An 18929-nucleotide genomic window follows, 5' to 3' on the forward strand; every position below is an offset into this window, starting at 1 on the left:
CGAAACTTCTTCCCTACCCGAACAAGATGTCTGCTCAGTTAAGAGATTTGGTTGCTCGTTGCAAGAGAATTGGGGGTCTGAATAGCTTGGAGGTCGGGAAGGGCAAGAAGGCAAGTAAGGTTGGTACTGTTGTTGGGGGTCTGGTTCGGGTATTGTTGCTGTAGTGAACCCAGGGAGGGTTAATGTTCAGATCACTGAGCCCCGGAGGGAAAAGGAGAAGGAGAAGGAGAAGGAGAAAAAACCCAAGAAGAGGAAGACAGTTCGCGGGGATAGTACTGATGAGGTCGGGGGTTCCGAGAGCCAGGTTTCCAAAAAGATCTCTACTGGGATGGCTCCAGATCCCCGGAAACCCTTAAGGCACTGTTGGTAAGCTTTACTCCAGAGACGCGGAGGAAGGAACTCTTCGAGAACTATGCCACGACTGCCGAAAGGAGGCAGTACCAGAGGGAACCGTTTGAGGATTTCTTGGTCAGCATGTAGGAGGATGTTATGGTTGTAAACGTCTTCAATTATACTTGTCTTTCTTCTTAGTGAATGCCTTTTGTTTATTTTTTTTGACAATTTATTTATTTCAGGCTTACTCAAAGTTTGCGGGTCTCACGGCAATTTCCCGGACTCTGAATACCAAGGTTAATAACGGGGAGGCCTCGAAGATGGAGGCGGAGAACCTGGATCGGGAGATGAAGAACTTATAAGCTAAAAATGTAAGGGAGAATGCTGCACACAAGCAGATTCTATACGAGCTTCGAGAAAAGCAAGTACAAGCAGATGCTGCGGTGAAGGCAGTGTGGGAGAGGAGGGAGGGGGAGAAAGAGAGAGAGAGAGAGAGAGAGAGAGAGAGAGAGAGAGAATCAATTAACAAAAAAATATGGGAGGAGAATCGAAAGCTTAAAGGGACTTTGGCTTCTCGTCCTACTTCGGATAAGGTGCTGACTAATTTCTGGGGGACTCTGACCTATTTTGAAGAGTTAAATGAAAAAGCCATGGAGAAAATTCAGATATATTGGAGGGTTGCCTCCGGGTATCTTACCGAATGCCCCCGGGGTACAATTGACATTTTCTTGGACCCCTACATCGAAGAAGAGACCCGACTTGAGGAGAAAGCCACTGCTCTTGCGATGACGAAATCCAGTGTTGGTGTTTCAACTTATGCTCGTCCTTTCCCCGAGCAGCCTCTAGCCCAGCAGCCTCCTCCCCACAAGCAGCCAGAGCAGCCTCCTCTGCCCCAGGAGCAGTCGAAACAGCCTCTTTCTCCCCCCCCCCCCGAACCACAATTTGAAGAATGGTCATATTTAGCCTTGATGGCTTGTAACTTTCATTTCTCGTACTTTAAGTATTTCTGGAACTAAGCCTTTTGGCTTGTAATATTTGCTTGTACTTTGGATTTAGCCAGGGTTGGATTTCCTCGAGGGTGTTTAAATTTATGCTTTATTTTCTGTATTTATTTTTTTTCATTCTTTCTGTTTTTGGGTAAAACTTTTGAAGTTAATAAATTTTTGTAACACATGGGTTGTGTTTTAGTAGACCCAGGGCAGGGGTTAAAAGCTCCAAATTGATAATTTTTTAAGTACACATGGACTGTGTTTAATTGACCCCGGATAGGTGAAAAACTAAATTTGAGAAATTTTTTGAAGTACACATGGATTGTGCTTAACTGACCCTGGATTGGGAAAAAACTAATTTCGAGAAAAAAAATTCAGTATACATGGACTGTTTTTAATTAACCCTGGTAGAGATATAAATTAAATTTGAGTCGAGTTCTAAGTAGATATGAATTGTGTTTAATTGACCCTGGATGGGGTGTAAAAAATAAATTCGAGAAAATTTTCTAAGTACACATGGACATTTTTTAATTGATCCGGGGTAGGGAAAAAACTAAATTTCAGAAGAAAAAAAATTAAGTGCACATGGACTGTGTTTAATTGACCCCAAGTAGGGGTAAAAACTAAATTTGAGAAAATTTTCTAAGTACACATGGATTGTGTTTAATTGACCCCTGATAGGGGTAATGTTGTGTATATGTTGTGAACTTGATGATTTCATTAATAAAACACCTTGATAGATTTTAATTAGTGAAAATGTAGCACTCGACGGATAAGGATTATAGTCCCGATGGATGACTAAATATAATCCCAACGGATGATGATTTATTATCCATCGAGTGAGTAGCTTATGTAACAATAAGTCTGTAGCACATTTTTGCATACACATTGTTTAGAATCTGTAGTAGTACTTAAGTCATGTTGACTTTAACTAGATATGCAGAATAGGTTGATTAATTGTACATAGATGATGTCTTGTAATTCTGCATAAATGAAATGAAGTCTAGTGCTTGATTGCTACCCGACGGCTAAATAACAATGAATTCGACGGATGATCAACAACCCGACGGATGATCATTAACTCGACGGATGATCATGAACCCGACGGATAAAGAATTCAAATATCTGTTGACAGTGACAACACAGTCACATGCGTCGAGTGTATGCAAATGGAATGTGGTAGCCTATTCAACTGGATTTTCGAGAATAAAGAAGCATTGCCATTTCCATGCTATTATGAAGATATTCAAAGATGCTGGAATAGAGTAATGAAGTAGCATTGTAATAGACTCGATAGTTTTTGTTTTATTATCTTGTCTTATTGCTTTGTAATCTTGGTGATATATAAACCAAGAAGCAGCAAATAGAAGAACTAACATCTGTAAGTTGTATTCTCAGTAAATCTCTGTATTCTTAGTTGTTCATTTGTAAGCAGCTGTGAGTTTTTTGCACAGAGAGTTCTCTCGATATATATTATATATCTCTGGTAGAATCATTCAAATCCACCAGAAAGTTTTTAAAGACTCTTTTTTTTAATTACTTGTGTTTTGATTCATTTCAAGTGATTATTCTGCATTCTGCTAATCAATTCACACTGATATATATAATTGAGTTAGAACAATTTTTATTTAAGAAAAAGTTTCAAGAATTTCATTCAACCCCCCTTCTGTAATTCTTGTTATAGTGTTAGGGGACTAACAATTGGTATCAGAGCAAGATCTTGAAGATTAAAGAGTTTAAAGATCACAACAACACGGCAAGATGAACAAGAAGGATGTTGGAGTCAAGATTCCTTTTCTGGATAAAGATAATTACCATCATTGGAAGGTAAAGATGCATCTTCATTTGCTTTCTCAAGATGAGGCCTATGTGGATTGCATAGAAAGAGGTCCTCAAGTATCAATGAGAGCTGCAACTGGAAATGAGCCATATGTCCCCAAGCCAAGGCATGAATGGTCTGATCCTAATATTGAACAAGTCAGGAAGGATAAAAAGGCCATGAATATCCTGTTTAATAGAATTGATGGTGATATGTTTGACAACATTATCAACTGCAAAACTGCCAAGGATGTTTGGGATACAATACAGATCATCTGTGATGGCACTAAGCAAGTTAGAGAAAATAAGATGCGGCTACTGATTTAGCAATATGAGCATTTTCATAATGAAGAAAGTGAGTCTCTCACTGACATTTTTAGTAGGTTTCAAAAACTGCTAAATGCTCTAAAGTTGCATGGAAAGGTCTATCAGAAAAAAGACTCCAATCTGAAATTCCTTAGATCTCTTCCAAAGGAATGGAAACCAATGACAGTCTCATTGAGAAACTCACAAGATTATAAGGAGTTTACTTTGGAGAGACTGTATGGCATCCTGAAAACTTATGAGCTTGAAATAGAGCAAGATGAGAGGATGGAGAGAGGAAAGAAGAAAGGAGGGTCCATTGCACTAGTTGCTGAGTTAGAGAAAGAGAAGGAGATGAAGATGGAAGCTGTTGAGTCAACTTCAAGGGTCTGTGAAAGCAAGGGCAAGGGGCTTGCAGTAGAAAATGAAGATTCTTTGAGCCAAGATGACATGGAAGATATTGATGAACATTTACCATTTCTTTACAGAATATTTGCCAAGCTCAAGTTCAAAAAGAACTTTGGAGCAACCACGCCAAATAGAAACATGGTGGATAAATCAAAATTCAAATGTTTCAAATGTGGCTTGGCAGGGCACTTTTCCAGTGAGTGTAGAAAGTCTGATTCAAGCAAGAAAAAGTTTGAGCCTGTTGATTATAAGCAAAAATACTTTGAGCTGCTCAAACAAAAGGAAAGGGCTTTCATTACACAAGAAAATGACTGGGTAGCAGATGGTCTGGATGAAGATGAAGATGTCAGCTATGTCAATCTAGCCCTAATGGCCAAGTCTGATGAAACAGAAACAAGTTCTTCAAGTAATCAGGTAATTACTACAAACCTTGCACATTTATCTAAAGCTGAGTGTAATGATGCTATAAATGACATGTCCACAGAGTTATATCATTTACGTGTTACACTTAAGTCTCTTACTAAAGAAAATGCTAAAATCAAAGAAAACAATTTGTTTTTAAGTGAGAGAAATAATGTGTTAGAGTCTCAGTTCATTGATTTTGAAACATTAAGAATTGAGTGTAAGATTGCCAAGGAGGAATTAACTGAGTCCTTGAAGAAAGAAGAAATTTTGAAGAAGCAGCTCGAGCATGAACAGGAGGTGATTAAAGCATGGAAAACATCTTGAGATGTCCATGCTCAAATCACCAAAGTTCAAGGAATCGAGTCCTTCTCTGATGCAGCCTCGAAAAAGAACAAGGAGAAACTAGAACCAAATTTGGTGGATGGAGTGCTAACAGATGTAGACACGACGGATGATGAGGGTCATCCGTCGGATAACAAAAAGGGTTATCCGTCGAATGATGCAAATCCTCATCCATCAACTGTAAGCAAGCCTATCAGTAAGGACAAACTTGTTAAGTTGAATGAAAAGTATGGATCTGTTTCCAAGAACTTTGTTCCAGGAGAATCGAGTCAAGTTAAGAAAGGGAAAAAAGCTAATATTGGTCACATGACTGTCAAACAATTAAGTGATAGACTTGAAAAGATTGAGGTTAAAACAGAGGCTAAAAAGAAAAATAATAGAAATGGTAAAGTAGGAATTAACAAAAACAATAACTACACACCTGATAAATATGCTCCAAGAAAAATCTGTGTCAAGTGTGGTAGTGTAAATCATTTGTCTGTTAATTGCAAATTTGCCATGCCTACTTCCATGTCTGTGCCACCTCACTCTCCCAACATGAATTCCATGCCTCCCATGCCTATGATGTTATGCCTACACAGAATATGAATGCACAGTTTGCTAATATGCCATTTGCACCTAATCCTTATTATGTTGCATTTAGTATGCCACAAATACCATTTAGCATGCCTTACTGGAATAACATGTTCACTACTAGCATGTCATTCCCTGTTAATTATAATATGCATGATAATTCTGTTGCAATGAATGGTTTCAAAGGCCCAACTCAAATGACTAAGGATGAATCTGATATCCCCAAGCCAAATGAGATAAAGTCTAAGAAACAGAAAAAGAAAGCTAACAAGGCAGGACCCAAGGAAACTTGGGTACCAAAATCAACTTGATTTGATTTTGATGTGTGCAGGGAAACAGAAAGAATCTATGGTACTTGGATAGTGGTTGTTCAAGACACATGACTGGTGATTCTACCCTGCTCATAGAGTTCAAGGATAGAGTTGGCCCAAGTATTACTATTGGAGATGACAACAAGGGTTATACTGTGGGATATGGCTTGATTTTAAAAGACAATGTCATCATTGAGGAGGTTGCCTTAGTGGATGGTCTCAGGCCTAATTTATTTAGTATCAGTCAGCTTTGTGAGAATGGCATAGTAGTCAAGAACAAAGCCAGATTGGTTGCTAAGGGCTATTGTCAACAAGAAAGAATAGATTTTGATGAAACATTTGCTCCTGTTGCAAGACTTGAAGCCATCAAAATCTTCTTAGCCTATGCAGCCCATGCTAATTTCAAGGTCTATCAAATGGATGTCAAAAGTGCCTTTCTGAATGGAGATTTGGAGGAGAAAGTCTATGTCAGTCAACCTCCTGGTTTTGAAAATCCAAATTTTTCCAGAACATGTCTATTATCTTTTGAAAGCACTTTATGGATTGAAGCAAGCACCTAGATCCTGGTATGACACCTCATCAAAGTTCCTTTTGGAAAATCATTTCACAAGAAATACTGTAGATAAAACTTTATTCTTTAGAAATGTAAATGGATCTAGTATACTTGTTCAAATTTATGTAGATGACATTATTTTTGGCTCTACAGATGAGAAACTTTGCAAAAAGTTTGCCAAATTGATGCAAAGTAAGTATGAAATGAGTATGATGGGAGGACTAACTTACTTTCTTGGTTTGCAAGTTAATCAAGTTAGTGATGGAATATTCATTAGTCAAACTAAATATATTTTTGATCTTTTAAAGAAGTTTAATCTAATGGATTGCTCATCTGCAAAAACTCCCATGGCCACTGCAACTAAACTTGAATTAAACACTACTAAAAAGTCTGTGGATATTTCAAGTTATAGGGGCATGGTTGGCTCAATTCTGTACTTAGCAGCTAGTAGGCTAGATATAATATTTGCTACATGTTTCTGTGCTAGATTTCAGGCTGATCCTAGAGAATCTCACTTAGTAGCTATTAAGAGAATTTTCAGATATCTCAAGGGAACACCAAAACTTGGTATTTGGTACCCTAAAGATTCTGGTTTTGATCTAACTGGTTATTCAGATGCAGATTATGCAGGTTGTAGAATTGATAGAAAAAGTACAACAGGAACCTGTCAATTTCTAGGAAACAAGCTTATGTCCTGATTCAGTAAAAAGCAAAATTCAGTTTCTACTTCTACAGCTGAAACTGAATACATTGTTGCTGGCAGTTACTGTGCACAGAGTTTATGGATGAAAAATCAATTGCTAGATTATGGTCTGCAAGTTGAAAGGGTTCCTATTTTCTGTGATAACACAAGTGCAATTACCATCACTGAAAATCCAGTTCAACATTCAAGGACAAAGCACATAGACATCAAGTACCACTTCATAAGGGACCATGTAATGAATGGTACTGTGGAACTATATTTTGTTCCAAGTGAGAAGCAGCTTGCAGATATTTTTACCAAACCACTGGATGAATCCACCTTTTCAAGGTTGGTAAGTGAATTACGTATGCTCAATTATTCATAAATCTTTATGAGATAATTTGCAAGTTGTAATGCAGCCAGAAATTTAATTGATTTTTCAGTCTAGGATGAAATTTTGGCTAAGTCAAAATTTATATCTCGACGGATGATCTTTATCCATCGAGTTTGATCATCCGTCGGTATACAATTTGCTAATAAAAATCAATTATTTTTCTGGAATATTTTATGACTCGACGGATAACATTTTATTCTCATCCGTCGAATTGTCTTAATCTGAGCCGTTAATTCCCTGAACATTATCCATCGAGTATACTTACAGTTTGTCAACATAACACGACGGATAATGGGTGGAATTTTTACAGTTTATTTTTAAACGGCTATTTTAGGCAATTTTCATTGGTCACTTTATTTTACTTTATTATTTTTAACAGTTATTTTTGAGATAGTATAAAAGCTTATTTCATTTCCATTGCTTTTCTTTTATCATTCTCAAATCAACTGCTTCAATTTCTTTCTCTTTCAAAGCACTTACTCTCTCTCTCTTCAAGCACTTATTCTCTAACAATGGCGCCCGTTGTCAAGATTATGTCTCAAACTGGGTTTATTTATGAGAAGAACAATTTCACTGCACTAGTAAATAAGGGGATTCATCAATCTGGTGACTATCACAAGATGATGGACTTTGTGAAGAATTGTAAGCTTAGCTATGCCATGCTGGAATCACCCACAATCTTTTGTGAAGTTGTTGAAGAGATGTGGACCACTGCTACCCACAATTCAACAGATAAGACAATCACACTCACCATTAAAGGTAAGGAATTATGTATCAATAGTGATGTTATAAAAACATGTTTCAAGATTCCTGATAACACTGTGACCTCACCACACACTGACACTGATATAATCAATATGCTTAATTCCATGAACTATGCTCTTTCTACTTATAAGTTAAGTGACATTAGGAGATTGGGCCTTAGGAAAGAATGGAGTTTTATGTGTGATGTAGTGACAAAGGTCTTTTCAGGTAAAATCAGTAATTTTGATTCAGTCAATATCTCCATGCTTAACATGCTCTACATGCTAGTTATAGATAGGTTCTATAATTTTAGTGACCTTGTCTTATTTGAGTTGGGATTCAAACTAGGAGAGTTAAATAAGAGAGGTAAAAATGTGTATTATGCTACATTCTTTATGATGTTAGCTAACCACCTCTCTTAGGGAATTATGCTTGAGAACCCTAACAACAAATTAGATTGTTGGGTTCAAGAAAGAAGGATCATTGCAGATTTGAACAGGGCCAATCATCACAAGGAGGTGCCACTGTTCTATTTCCCAGCAATGGAAGCACCTCAGGTAAGTGAGGTAAGTTCATCTATCCCTGTTATTCCAACCTCACAAGTTTCTTTGAGTTCCAGTGTAGCTATGGCAATTGTGTCAATGACCCAACAGTTGCCTACTCAAGCTACCAAACCAGCAAAAATTTCTAAATCCAAATCAAAGAAAACCCCCTCTGGTATCTCTCAAAAGATGCCAGTTGCAAAATCCACCAAAACCAAATAGGGGAGTGTGCAGGTGGGTAAGGCAGGTGAGGGAAGGGGTGAACATAAAAGAAACCCTAAGGATAAGGATGGAGAGTTGAGTGGTTCCCAGCCTAGCCACACTGCAGTTTCCCAATAAACTGCAGTGCTTACAAAGGATAAAAGCTCATTTCTAGCTGCATCCTTCCAAAAGGATTTAGCTATTGAATAAAGCTCTCAACCAAGAGCACAGGTCAAGAGGGTTAGGGACACAAGCTCACCCCAAACTTATGCCAGAAAGAAGAAATCTAAAACCCTTGGGGATGCACAGGGTACACACACTGTGCAAACTGGTGCTAAAGACAGAGTCACTACACCTTCACAAATTCAATTTGATGTGGCTCCAATAAATGTGGAGTTACAGCCAAAATCTCTAGTAATAGAAGCACCTCAAACACCAAACTCACCCACAAACTCTCTGGATGTGGATATGTTAAACACATCAATTCCTGATTCCCCTTCTTTAACTTTGTTGGGGAAGCCAAAATCTAGTGCAAGTGAGCATCATCTTTTAGATGATTTATTGGCTCACTTGCCTATTCTTTCAGGAACTGTTGAATCATCTATGCCTAAAAATATCATTAATCAGCACAGAGTCCACAATAGTTTCTATTCCAAGTTTATTCATTTCTACTCTCTCGATGGATATTGCTCATCCGTCGAGTAGTGATTGTATCCCGACGGATAAGCTTAATAGCAGTTATCCGTCGGTTAGCAAAATCACTAACCCGATGGATATTCCTTATCCGTCGAGTGTCTCTGTACCACCTCAAACTTCATTTATTTCAAGTGCCAAAGAATTAGTGGTTGTACAGTCACTATTAGGATTGAGAGAGAAGAGTGTTTTGAGTGAGAGTCTGGGTTGCTCCCATGAAAAAGGAGAGGAAATGAGTGAAACTATGCAGTCCATTTCTTCAGGACTGGCAAAAGAGAGTGAGAGGAGTCCCACCTTAGATGGTGAAGGTGAGGGTGTGAGGGTGGGGAGCCAGGGTGAGACCTTGTTACAATAAAAGAGAGAAAACTAGAGAAATGCAGGTACTGGAGCTATAAGGATGGATGTCATTTCTAGTGAGTCAATGAATGTCCAGGATGCAGACAGGGAGGGACTATCTCATCAACCTCAAGATGTTATAGATTCCACCTCCCTTGATGCTGAGGCATTTACTCACCCTGTTCCAGCTTATCAACTTCTAGCTGAACAGGGAAATAACAATGCAGAAAGGATGCTCAATCTGGTGCATACCACACAGTCTATGCTAAGAGCTAAGGATGCCATCACAGCTTTGCCCTCTACAGCTGGTGATGTGGATTATGAGACTGGTGGTTCAGCTGATTTCTTTGGTAATGGAAGTGGGGATAGTGAAGATGAAGCAATGGATATAGGGGGAGAAGTAGGTTCCAGTTCAAGATCAGGTATGCTATCATGGGCATTTTCAAAGCACTGTGATGAGCACTACTTCAAGATAACCTTGATCCAACTAATCAATCAGACAAAGTCTACTCTTCAAACCACTACAAATGCCAGCACCAAGAAGCTCCTTCAGGCACATCTAGCCTCTCTGCAACTTCAACAAATTCAAGGCTTCCAACATGCTAGGGATGTAAACACCATCAACGGTGATATTGAGGAGATGAAGAAGGCCATTTCATACAAGACGGATTCTAAGCTTTCAAAAGCTACAATACTTGACATCAAGAGGCAATTAAGGAAAAATTCTGATCTTGCAACCAAGATAGATTCCTTGGATACAAGAATATCAGCCATGGAAGCATCTTTAACAACCATTCATCTTCATCAAGCCCAACAGACAGATTTACTTCAAAAACTGGTGGCTGCTCAAACCTCCTCCTCTACTCAACTTGATGATAACAAAAAGGGGGAGAAAGGACCAAGTGAGGGGGAGAGGCTTCAAATTCAAATCAGTATAGTAATTGTGCCTTCAATTACTATCTCAAATTCACCAGTTACAGACAGTATAGACCTGACAAATGCAGCAGTAGCCAATATTAGACCAGCTGAAATGAAGCAGTTGAAACCAATCAACTGGGAGAAGATTGATGAGGATATACAAAGGAAATTTGGGCTAGTAAAGGAGCCAGAAAAATCAGCCATCCATCACTCTCAAATCAAGCAGATTTCTTTGAATGAGATGAGCATAAACTATCTGGAAAGGGGACAGTCATCATACATCAAATCTCCAAATGCTGAAATAATTCTGAAACCAAGGGTGAACTATCCAAAATCATCATTAAAGAACCCTTTGGATACTGTGTATGAGACACCTAAGCCTGATGAGAAGAAACTTCTGTCAAGATTAATTGCCTTCTACAAGGATCCAGCTGATTCAGCTTTAAAAAAAAGAATTGTTAAAGTTTTCAGGAATGGGAAAGAAATATGTGTGGTGGCTGGACATCCTCAATTTTCTCAGGCAAAGAGAGAAGAAAAGGCAAGATTGAAGCAAGAAAAGAAATAAGCTATTCTAGATGCCAAAAAGGCTAAGCTGAAGAAAGAGCAAACTGCTATCTTGGCCAAGCTACAAGCTGTGAAACCAACACAACAGATTCCTTCTCAGCCATCTGGAATCGCTGAATCTCAAGACCCACAGAAGCAAGTTCAACAAGAACAGAAGAAATCTCCAAGAATCAAGGAATTGGCTAAAAGAACCAAAAGGAAACTGGACATTGTTGATAAGGAATTGGAGAATCAGTTTCCGAAGGAATCCACTCAAACATCAAAACCCTCTGTGGTATTTGAAGATATCAAGGTGGTGGATCCTTACGGGAACATTCATGGTGAACCTATTGTGCCTAAGGATAAACCAATAGAATGGGAGAACATACCAATTCCAGACTTCAATTTGCAAATCCTTAACAAGCCAAAGAGAACAAAGTCAAGAGCAGTCAAGAAAGTAAAGTTGTCACCTCTCAAATCCAAATCTTTAGTCAAAGCTCAATCTAAAGTCAATAAGGGAGATTACATGTACTTGTGTGACATCAAGGAATTCTCTGATCTAAATCTCTATCTAGGTAAACTAGAAGAAGTAAGAGGGATTGATGCATACAGAAACCTACTTGAAAGGTTAGTGTTCAAGTACAAGGGAGGAAAGGAGATTCAGTGGCCACTTCACAGGATCCTTCAAGAAAGCCAAGTTGTAATGATTAAGGTTTATTCATCTTTCAAGAAGAACTTTGGGTTCAATGTTACTGCAAGAAGATTGGTTCTAAAGAAGATTGAAGAACTAAGGAGTGTTAGAGCTAAAGATGCACTCCTAAAGACTCTAATTATCCCTTACACAGGGAGAAGAGTGCATCTAAGGCCCTATTGGCTGATAGAGTTCATGGATGATAAAAGAGTGAGAAGATTTTTCAGATTAGAAGACCAATTGAGCATCTCTAGCAATGAGACTCTCTTGGAAATGAAAGAAAAGCTAAATCTCTCAGAATCTGATGAACTGGAATTCCACAGGCAGCTTCAAAAACAGATTAAAGAAAATAACATAAAGCTTGGAAAGAGATCCAGACCTTCAAGGAACTAGATAAATCTGATCAGGCTAGAGGAGCATCTTGAAAATGACTGTGAGCAAAACTTTATACATTTTGTTAATTGAAGCACTTTACAGTTTTATCTATCTACTTTCAAAGTTATATTTTTAGGGTGTTTTGTTATCATCAAGTATCTCTAAATTTATGGCTACAATTCCAGTAGACATAAATTGGGGGAGATTGTTGTGTATATGTTGCGAACTTGATGATTTTATTAACAAAACACCTTGATAGATTTTACTTAGTGAAAATGTAGCACTCGACGGATAAGGATTATAGTCCCGACGGATGACTCAATATAGTCCCGAAGGATGATGATTTATTATCCATCGAGTGAGTAGCTTATGTAACAATAAGTCTGTAGCACTTTCTGCATACACATTGTTTAAAATCTGTAGTAGTACTTAAGTCATGTTGACTTTAACTAGATATGCAGAATAGGTTGATTCATTGTACATAGATGATGTCTTATAATTCTGCATAAATAAAATGAAGTCTAGTGCCTGATTGCTTCCCGACGGATAAACAACAATGAATTCGACGGATGATCAACAACCCGACGGATGATCATTAACTCGGCGGATGATCATGAACCCGACGGATAAAAAATTCAAATATCTGTTGACAGTGACAACACAGTCACATGCGTCGAGTTTATGCATATGGAATGTGGTAGCCTATTCAACTGGGTTTTCGAGAACAAAGAAGCATTGCCATTTCCATGCTATTATGAAGATATTCAAAGATGCTGGAATAGAGTAATGAAGTAGCATTGTAATAGACTTAATAGTTTTTTTTTTATTATCTTATCCTATTGCTTTGTAATCTTGGTTATATATAAACCAAGAGGCAGCAAATAGAACAACTAACTAACTAAGAAACTAAGCAACCAAACGAGAAACATTTGTAAGCTGTATTCTCAGTATTTCTCTGTATTCTTAGTTGTTCATTTGTAAGCAGCTGTGAGCTTTTTGCACACAGAGTTCTCTCGATATATATTATATATCTCTGGTGGAATCATTCAAATCCACCAGAAAGTTTTTAAAGACTCTTATTTTTAATTACTTGTGTTTTGATTCATTTCAAGTGATTATTCCGCATTCTGCTAATCAATTCACACTGATATATATAATTGAGTTACAACAATTTTTATTCAAGAAAAAGTTTCAAGAATTCCATTCAACCCCCCTTCTGTAATTCTTGTTATATTGTTAAGGGACTAACAGGTAAAAACTAAATTTGAGAAAATTTTCCAAGTACACATGGACTTGTTCAATTGACCCCGGGTAGGGGTAAAAACTAAATTTGAGAAAATTTTCTAAGTACGTAGGGGCTGTGTTTAATTGACCCCGGGTAGAGGTAAAAACTAAATTTGAGAAAACTTTCTAAGTAAACATGGGATGTGTTTAATAGTTGTAAAAGTAAACATGCATTTTAGTGTGCAGATAATAGACATGATCTAGTACAAGAGTGAATATATTTTTAGCTATAGGATGCTCGCAATATTGTATTTCATTGCAAAAGAAACTTGATAGTGATTACATTCCGGGGAAAAAAAGATACGGGCTTGAATTTCTTACTTGGATAGCAAAACAATACATCACTAAAGTTCTTATTTGATAGAGATATGACTTTGAATGTGCACCTTTAAAATATTGGTAGAATTTCCTTAGCCGAGCCCCGTGCCATGTGTTTGGGACCTCTATGTCATTTAGATAGCTTAGCTTATAGATTCTCAGGCGCATCACTTCTTTGATTTTATATGGTCCTTCCCAATTAGGGTGTAGATTGCCTTGGTTTGTTGGATTTGAAGCTTTTGTGTTCCGGAGAAACAAATCTCCATCTTCATAATCCCTGATTTTTACCCTCTTCCTGAAGTAGAGTTTTGTCTTTTCTTTTGTATTTCTCCATTTTTTTCACTTCCCGGTTTGATTCATCCAATAGCTCTAGCTTCGTCTTTAAGCCTTCTATTTTGGACACTTCGTCAAAGTGAATGACTTTGTGAGATGGAGATCCGGTTTCCACTGGGAGTCTGGCCTCCGAACCATAAACGAGTTTGAAAGGGTTTACCCGGTGCATGTCCTCGAGGTGGTTCTGTATGACCACAAGACCTTTGGGAATTTATCTGGCCACATCATTTTTAGATTATTCTAGTATTTTCTCGAGTCCACGAGGTATGTTCTATTTGTCACTTCTACTTGTCCATTTCTTTGACATATGCAACTGCATCTGCGTGAATTATCGGCCGATAATATCCTTGTCTGATCATCTTGTATGCTAAATCCTTAGCCACTACGTGATCTCCATAGATTCCCTCATGCACTTCCCGGAGACAGTAATCTGCTTCATCCAGATCCACACACTTTAGAGTTTGAGCTGAAAAAGTTCACCTATAGAGCTGATCATCTTTGAGGAAGAAATGAGCAGCTTTGTGTTTCAAGTACCTGGCTTTGTTCTTGTCTTCCGGAAGTGTCCCATCTTTTAAATAGACTATGAAAGGAGTCATCCAGCTCTCCGGGCTACTGACGCACAAGATTTCAGTTATTTGGGTGCTCGGGGCCCGGAGTTGTTCATAGACTGAAGTGCTCAAATCTGAGGAGTTTTGTACTAGCTTGGAGAATTAATCTTCTTTGGCATTTTCTTCTCTGTTGATTTACAGGATGCTGGTATCCGGGATGGTTTCCAGGATACTCCTTACCATGGCTTGATATTGTGCCAACTTTTGATCTTTAGCAATGTACTCTCTGTTTGTCTGCTTGACCACGATCTGGGAATCACTATGGATGATTAAATTTTTCACTCCGAGTGATTTTGCTAGTCGGAGACCGAATAGTAGTGCTTCGTATTCGTCCTGATTGTTTGTTGCATTGAAAGCGAATGATATTGCTTGTTGAATGGTAAACCCTTCAGAACTAGTGAGAATGAGACCAGCCCCAGATCGTTCAGCTATTTCTGATTCATCTACATATAATGTCCATGCGTGTTTGCTAAGGTTTTCATCTTGAATGCTGGTTGGATTTGTAGTAATTGATGGGGATTCGGGAAAAGTGCATTCCATGATAAATTCAGCGAGTGCTTGGGCCTTTATTGCTATACGGGGTACAAACTTGATATTGAACTGACTCAGTTCAATAGCCCTATTGACGAGCCTCCCAGATGCATCTAGTTTATGGATGATTTCTCATAGAGGTTGATCGGTGACCACCTTAAAATCTCGGTCCTAGAAGTATTGCCTTAATTTCCTACTTGAGTGTACGTGGGATAAGGAGAACTTTTCCAAGTTTGGGTGCCGAGTTTCAGCATCCTTATGTACTTGGCTGGTATATTATACTGAGTTCCGGATTCCCTTTTCTTCCCGGATGAGTGCAGAAGAGATGGCCCTCGGTCCAGCCGCTATGTAGAGTGAGAGGGGTTCTCCAGGTTTTTCTTTTAATAAGATTGGAGGATTCATGAGATGTTTCTGTGAGATATATTTGAGATTTCATGTCTAATATGATTCATGTTAGTTTTCAGATCTTAACAAACAGGACATATCAGGACTTACTGAAATCAGGACTTACTGGAAGTCAGAACTTAATATCAGAACTTAAGGTCATATCAGAACTTAAGTACGGGAAGACTATATAAGGAAGGAAGCTGATTTATAGTAGAAGATCGAGACTGAAACAAAAGAAGATATGCATGGAGAGAGTTAGAAGACTGAAAGACTTGTAGAAGATATCTGATTGATATATTTTAGGAGACAGAATTGTATTCCATATCAATTAGAAGTTATCTTGTAACTGTGTACTATATAAACACAGACTTAGGGTTTACACTATATGTGTTACCATTATCGAGAAGATTATACATTGTAACCTAGCAGCTCTTAGTGATATTTGTTCATCACTGAGAGAGAACAACAGTTCTTATTGTAACAGAGTTTATTCAATATACTTGATCTTTGTTACATACTTGTGTTAAATCGATTTGATTATATAAACACTGTATTCAACCCCCTTCTGCAGTGTTGTGTGACCTAACAATTGGTATCAGAGCTTATCTGTTAACACATATACAGTAAAGATCCAAACAATCATGTCTGAAGAAGCACAAACTCCAACCAAGCCCACCAAAACTGAAGAAACTCAAAAGACTCAAACCCACAGTCGATATGAGACTATTAGGGTTCCCATACTGAGACCTTCTGAGTATCCCATATGGAAAGTGAAGATGGCTATGTATCTGGAAGCTACAGATCCAGAATACCTTAACAGAATTAATGAAGGACCACATAAGCCTACCAAGCTCTCTGTTGTAGTTGCTGATCAACCAACAAAGACCATACCAAAATACAAAGGTGAGTACACAGCTGAAGACATCTCATCTATTGCCAAGGATGCAAGGGTAAGGCATTGCTGTATAGTGCCATTGATAATGTCATGTCAAATAGGGTAATTAATTGCAAAATTGCAAAGGAGATATGGGATACTTTGGAGACAAGATGTCAAGGAACTGATGCAATCAAGAAGAATAGGAGGACAATACTCACTCATAAGTATGAGCACTTTGACTCAAAAGTTGATGAGTCTTTAACTGACTTATATGACAGGTTTGTCAAACTCTTGAATGATTTGTCACTGGTGGACAAGGAATATGATCTTGAAGATTCAAATCTAAAATTCCTTTTAGCTCTTCCTGAAAATTGGGATTTGAAGTCTACTACCATAACAGACAACTATGACCTTACTGAAACTACTCTTGATGAAATTTATGGTATGCTCAAGACTTATGAACTTGAGATGGATCAAAGGAGCAAGAGGCATGGAAGAAAGTCAAGGACAGTTGCTCTTAAGGCTGAGGAGGAATCTCCTAAAATGGCAGCCTCAAAAAGGGGCAAAGGAAAGACTCTCATCATAAAGTCTGATTCAGAGTCATCATATTCTGATGATGATGATTCAGAAACTGAAAGTTTACCTGAAATAGATGTCGATAAAGAGATGATGAAATTGTGTGCTCTTATGGTAAAGGGTATCACAAAGATAGCCTACAGGAAATTCAGAAAAGGCAAGAAGTTTTCCAGGAAAAGTGGAAGTTCTGATAAGAAAGTGTTCATATTGTCTGAAGGCAAGGGAGGAAAGTCTGACAGAGGAGACAACTCAAATGTCAAATGCTACAACTGTGGTGAAAGAGGCCACATATCTCCTGAATGCAAGAAAGGAAAAAGTGACAAAGGCAAGGCACTTGTCACAAAGAAGAAAAGCTGGACAGACACTTTAGATTCTGAATATGAGGTGAACTATGCCCTGATGGCAAATGCTTATAGCAGTCCCGAAACTGCTGAATTGAAGGTACCTCAAAAAACTTATGCCTTTCATATTGATGATATTACTGAGTTGAGATTATATCTTAAAACCATGTTCATTAGTTATAGAGATCAGACTTTAACATGTGAAAGATTAACATCTGAAAATCTTGCTTATAAAAAAGAAATGATTATTTAGAAAAGAAAAAGATGATGCTTTATATGTTAAAGATGAAGTGTTAAAATTGAATGAATATCTAAAAGCTAACTTAGAAAAGGAAAGAGAGATTATCAGAACTTAGATTAACTCTGGCAGAACAACTCAGAATTTATTAAGTAGTGGAAACTGGAAAGAGGTCTTAGGTTATGGAGATAATAAAAGCGAAAAAGGAACTGAACAAATTTAGCCAATTATTGTTAAACAGACTGCTAAGCCAAAGGTAAATCCTGTTAAGTTTATAGCAAAAACTGTAAAGTCTGATTCTGAAAAGATGAAAGAGTCTGTGACAGAAGTTAAGGATAAGTCAACTTCTGACAAATTAAAACAGGATAAACCAGCTGAAGTCAACATAGGCTTAATGACAAAAAAGCAGCATAAGCATAAGCTGAAAGAGATTAGGAATGTCAACAAGGTAAAGGAAGCTAGGAAAAATAGGAATGAAAAGGAAGGTGTGAACAAAAGCAATAATTATATGCCTGTTCCTAATGCTCCTAGAAAGAAATGTTATAAATGTGGAAACTCTAACCATCTTGCTTCTTTTTGCAGGAAGAATAAAGATATAAACTCTTTACCTCCTAGATCAGGAGTTAAGAGTCAGTCTGTTAGGTTTAAACCATAAAATCCTTGTTTTCATTGTGGTAGTTTATGGCATTCCATTTATACTTGTAAGGAATATCATAGTCTGTACTATGATTATTATCAAATAAAACCTTATTTAAAGAAAGTTACTTTAATTCCTTCTAGTATAAAGTCTGATGCAAAGTCTGATATAAACTCTGATAAACAGAAAGTTAGCATAAACTCTGAAATTAAATCCGCTACAAATGCTAACAAACTTAGAAAGGCCAAAGGATCCAGGCAATTCTGGGTCCTTAAAACTAACCATTAGTGGTCTTTGTGATTGCAGGGCAACAGGAAAAATATCCTAGTTCTTGACAGTGGATATTCAGGACATATGACTGGAAATAAAGCCCTGCTATTAGACTTTATGGAGAAAGTTGGCCCAGGAGTTTCTTATGGAGATGGCAACATGGGAAAAACTTTAGGATATGGCAATATCAATCTTGGAAATGTCATCATTGAAACAGTAGCTCTTGTCTCAGGACTTAAACACAATCTGCTAAGTGTGAGTCAAATCTGTGACAGAGGTTATCCTGTGAATTTCTTTGAAGAATACTGTAAAGTTGTAAGCAATTCTACAGGAAAAGTGTTGTGTGACCTAACAGTTTCTGAACTTCTTCAAATG

This window comes from Apium graveolens, chromosome 9 (assembly GCF_009905375.1).
Source record: "Apium graveolens cultivar Ventura chromosome 9, ASM990537v1, whole genome shotgun sequence".
NCBI classification, from domain to species: Eukaryota; Viridiplantae; Streptophyta; class Magnoliopsida; order Apiales; family Apiaceae; genus Apium; species Apium graveolens.